This window comes from Pristis pectinata, chromosome 40, assembly GCF_009764475.1.
Source record: "Pristis pectinata isolate sPriPec2 chromosome 40, sPriPec2.1.pri, whole genome shotgun sequence".
Classification (NCBI taxonomy): Eukaryota; Metazoa; Chordata; class Chondrichthyes; order Rhinopristiformes; family Pristidae; genus Pristis; species Pristis pectinata.
Window position 1 is genome coordinate 8,502,783 of NC_067443.1, and position 5,283 is coordinate 8,508,065.

A 5,283-nucleotide genomic window follows, 5' to 3' on the forward strand; every position below is an offset into this window, starting at 1 on the left:
CCCCAACACCCCTCCCTGTCTGTGTAGCGTCCTCCGGCCCCTACATCCCTCTCCATCTCTTACTCCCTCCAGTCCCTACAGCCCTCCCCGTCTCTGTAACACTTTTCGGCCCCTATGCCCCCCCCCGTCTCTGTGACCCCTCCGGCCCCTACAGCCCTCCACAATTGTTCCCTCATCCATTCCAGCTTTCAGCCGGATCTGCAACACCAACTCCACCACCGCTGGCGGTCGTGCCTTCAGCAGCCTGAGCCCTGAGCGGCGGAACTGCATCCCTAAACTTCCCTTCCCCTCCCCTGGGCCGCTGCCTCAGCTTTACCCTGTCCCGGTGCGCCACCGTCTGGCGCTCTGTCGGTTCGTGCCCTGACGGTGCTCCTGTGACTGTCAGTGGATCAGTGGTGTACCTGTGGTGAGGTCAGTGCTGCGCTCTCTGTGGCAGAGGGCGCTCCCGGGGCCAGGTGAGTGGGCTGGGTCAGTGTCAATGGGCGAGGTTGCATAGTGGACCAGACACGTACCTACCGTGGCTACAAGAGCCAGCCAGAGGCTGGCGCTGCGTGGGTAACACCTCAGAAACTTCTACCTACCAGCAGGCAGTCTAGGAGTGTGATGAAAAAACTCTGCAGAAATCTGAGGCGAAAATAGAAAATACTGGAAAGATTCAGCAGGTGAGGCAGCGTCTGTGGAGAGAGAAGCTTGTTAAGGTTTAGCGTCGGTTACTCTGTGTGATGGAACACTCTCCACTTGCTCATTTCCCTCCAAGCATTTCCTACCCATGTACCTGTCCAACTGCCTTTTAATTTCATGACTGTATTAGTATTGGTAACTGATTATTGTCACACCTACAGTGAAAAGTCTTCGTTTGCGTGCCATCCAGACAGATCGTTCCTACAGAAGTACATCGAGCGAGTAAGAAGGAAAGCAGAGTGCATAATATGGTGTTACAGTTACAGAGAAAGTGCAGGGCGGGTGGACAAATAAAGTGCATATGTACCCATCTCTACCACTTCCTCTGGCAGCTTGTTCCACACACCCAACACCCTGGGTGAAAAAGTTGTCACTCAGTCCCTTTTAAATCTTTCCCCTCTCAGACTTCCCTACCCTGGGGAAAAGACTGTGATCATTCACCTTATCAACGCCCCTCATGATGTTATAAACCTCCATAAGGTCACCCCTCAGCCTCCTTCACTCCAGGGAAAACAGTCCCGGCCTGTCCAGTCTCTCCTCATAAGTCAAGCCCTCCAGTCCCGGCAACATCCTGGTGAATCTTTTCTGAATGCTTTCCGGCTCAATGACGTCCTTTCTATAGCTCGGTGTCCAGAATTGAGCGCAATACTCCACACTCCCTCCCTCCCTCCCTCCCTCCCTCCACCACAGGCGCACAGTGACTGCAGTGTGAACTGTCTACAAAGTGCCCTGCAGTCACTCGCCTCGGCTACTCCGACAGCATCTCCTAAAAATCGCCACCTCTCCCACCAAGGACCAGGGCAGCAGGAGCGATGAAACACCGCCACCTGCAGGCCCCTCTACGAGTTGGAAATAATATCTGCCTCGCTGGGTGCAAACCTTGGAACTCCCTCCCCTACAGCACCGTGGGGCACCTTCACGGGGCCACAGACACAGAGAGCGGTGGGTGCCTGGAAGTCGCTGCCAGGGGTGGTGGTGGCGTTTAAGATGCTTTTAGATAGATACATGAATATGCAGGTGATTGAGGGATACGGTTCACGTGTCAGAGCAATACAGCACGATAGCAGGCCCTTCCGCCCAACTGGTTCATGCTAACCAAGATACCCATCTAAGCTGGTCCCATTTGCCCGCATTTGGCCCGTATCCCTCTAAACCTTTCCTATCCATGGACCTGTCCAAGTGTCTTTTTTGAATGTTGTTAGTGTGCCCGCCTCTCCCACTTCCTCTGGCAGCTCGCTCCATGTACCCACCACCCTCTGTGTGAAGAAGTTACCCCCCAGGTTCCTTTTAAATCTTTCCCCTCCCACCTTAAACCTATGGTCTCTAGTTTCTGCACACAAAATGCTGGAGGAACTCAGAAGGTCAGGCAGCATCTATGGAGGGAAATGAACAGTTGACGTTTCGAGTCGAGATCCTTCACCATTCCTGATCGAAAGAGGCTGCAGAGGGTTGTAGACTCAGCCAGCTCCGTCACAGGCACAACCCTCCCCACCACTGAGGACATCTTCAAGAGGTGGTGCCTCAAGAAGGTGACATCCCTCATTAGGCACTCTCGCCACGAGGGACATGTCCTCTTCTTGTTACTACCATCGGGGAGGAGGTACAGGAGCCTGAAGACCCACACTCAACGATTCAAGAAATAGCTTCTTCCCCTCCGCCGTCAGATTTCTGAATGATCCATGAATACTACCTCGTTATTCCTCTTTTGCACTATGTATTTGTTTTTGTAACATATTAATTTTTATGTCTTTATGTCTTGCACTGCGCTGTTGCCGCAAAACAACACCCTTAACAACAAATGTCAGCGATAATAAACCTGATTCTGATTCTGCTGAGTTCCTCCAGCGTTTTGCGTGTGTTGACCAGATTCCAGCATTGCTTTCCCCGGGAAGAAAGACTGAATGCATTCACACTATCTATGCCCCTCATGATTTTATACACCACTAAAAGATCAGCCCTCATTCTGCTGAACTCCAAAGAATAAAGCCCTAGCCTGGCCAACCTCTCCCTATAACTCAGGCCCTCGAGTCCTGGGAACATCCTCGTAAATCTTCTATGCCTCTTTCCAGTTTAATGACGTCTTTCCTATAACGGGGTGACCAAAACTGTACTCCAGGTGCAGCCTCACCAACGTCTTGTATACTGCAACACGGTGGGTACAGACATTGTGGGCCGAAAGGCTTGTTCCTGTTCCGTGCTGTGACTCTGTGGTGTGCGGGCGAGCTAAGTGCAGGGGTGATGCCACAGGTAAACGGCTCCCCTTTCCCTGACTCTACCCCACCCGGGGGAGGGTGGGGGGAGGGTGGGCAGAGTGCGTTTTCCTCTGGACCGTCTCTCATCCACCCCCGGGGAACTCAGTGAGCAGCTGAGCTTCTGAAGAGGGGACACGGCAAATCCATCCCGGGAAGAGGCGTTGGATCCTGCCCACCCTCAGCACGCCCCAACTCCTTCAGGGCCAATGAACCAGTTACCACGCGTGACAACCGTGGTAGAAATACCGGCGGAACACAGAGTGGGTCCTTCACCTAGAGACGGGTGAACAGAGAACCGTACAGCACATGGACAGGCCCCTCAGCCCATCATATCTGTGCCGACCATGAAGCCAATCTAACTGTACATGATGCCTCCATTCCCCGCCTATTCATGTCCCTGTCTAAATGACCCTTAAACATTGCTATCGAATCTGTCTCTACCACCTCCCCAGGCAGCCCGTTCCAGGCACCCACCACTCTCTGTGAAAAAACCTGTCCCGCACATCCCCCTCTCACCTTAAACCCATGCCCTCTAGTAGACTGTCTACTCTGTCCGAGAGGGCGTTTGAAGATGGGTCGCTGACAGAATTAAATCACTCAAGCATATAGAAGGTTATGGATCCAGTTCTGGGAGATGGGTTAGTACGATGGTCGGCGTGGACGAGTTGGGCAGAATGGCCTGTTTCCATGATGCTTGATTCTACGGTTCAGTGTGATCTGTGATCGGACGCCCCAGCGGGAACTACAGCCCCCCGGGGAGAATGTCCCCATCCGGACCCTTCACACTACAGACCACGGGATCTGTCACAGAAGCAACAGCTCAATTCCCTCGGCACCGTCGCTCCTACAGTGTGACCCTCCCTCAGTACCGCCCCTCCCACAGTCTGAGGCTCCCTCGACACCGCCCCTCCCACATTGTGATACTCCCTCAGTACCGCTCCTTCCACAGTACGACGCTCCCTCCTCCGCCCAGCCCGCTGTGCGGCGCTTCCTCGCCACCGTCCCTCCCACAGTGAGGCGCTCCCACAGCCCCTCCAACAGTGCGGCGATCCCTCCTCGGCGGATCTACCCAGTACGGCGCTCCTTCACCGCCGGCCCTTAGCGCGGCCTCTCTCACTACCACCCCTCCTAGTGCGGCGCTCCCTCGTCAGTCCGGAGACCGGGCGCGGACTGGGCTGCGCTGGGACTCGCCGAGTAAGCGCCTGGGCGAAGAGAGTATGGACTGGATCCGGTGCTGATGGGTGATAACCCCTTCCCCGGGCCGCGCGGGTCCGTTGGCTCCGGATCTCCAGCGGTAGATTTAAGTGCCGCCGGGACGTGTTAGGCGGGTGCCTGAGGTTTCGTCTATTTCCCCCCTCTCTCTTTGGGTCTGCAGTCTCGGGTCCCGTATTCCTCTCCTTCCGGTCCCTCTTGTCTAGTCACGGTCATTTTCTCTTTCTATCCGATGTTTGGCACGGTAGAGCCGCTGCCTCCCAGCCCCAGAGACCCGGGTTTGATCCCCACGTCCGCCGCTGTCTGTGTGGAGTTCGCTGGCTCTCCCTGTGACCAGACCGGTTTCCCCCAGGGTGCTCCGGTTCCCTCCCACATCCCAACGACGCCGGCTCGGTGGGTTAGTTGGCCTCTTTATGTTGTCTCTACCGTTGGGGTAAACCAAGGGGTAGTGGACAGGATCGTAGGGGTAAACAATTGGGGAACAGGATTGACAGGGTTGCTCTAAGAGTCACCCTCTTGCCCTAACTGGATTGTTCCCTCTGTCTGGCTCTGTTCCCCCCGCCTCCACCGCATCTCTCTCTCTCTCTCTCTTTCTCATACACACGTTCTCTCTCTCTGTTTCTCTGCATCTCTCTTTCTCTCTGTATCTCTCTCTGTTTCGCTGCATCTCTCTCTCTCTTTTTCTCTCATACACACCTTCTCTCTCTGTTTCTCTGCATCTCTTTCTCTCTGTATCTCTCTGTTTCTCTGCATTTCTCTCTCTCTCTCTTTTATGTACCCGTCTCTCTCTGCTCATTTGTGGAGAGCACTGTTGGATTTGGCACAAGACTCGTGTGTCCCACCTGACCAGAGCTGTCTCCTCCAACCCCCGTCCATGGGCCCTGCCTCTCTATGTACTGCAAACAGAGCAGTGTTTACACCAACAACTTGGGGTGGGGGTGGAGGAGGAATAACGGGGGAAGCAAGGTTATCATGATTGACAGATGAGGGGGACCTATCCCCAGACCTGTGGCTGTTGGTTTCCACCAATGGGAGCCGTCCTGAGGGGCGGACCTTCACCCTGGGCAGTTCCGGTGGGTCTCAGTGTCCAAGTTCTTTGACGGTGCCGACAGGTGTGTGCGGGGGGAGGATTCCGGGA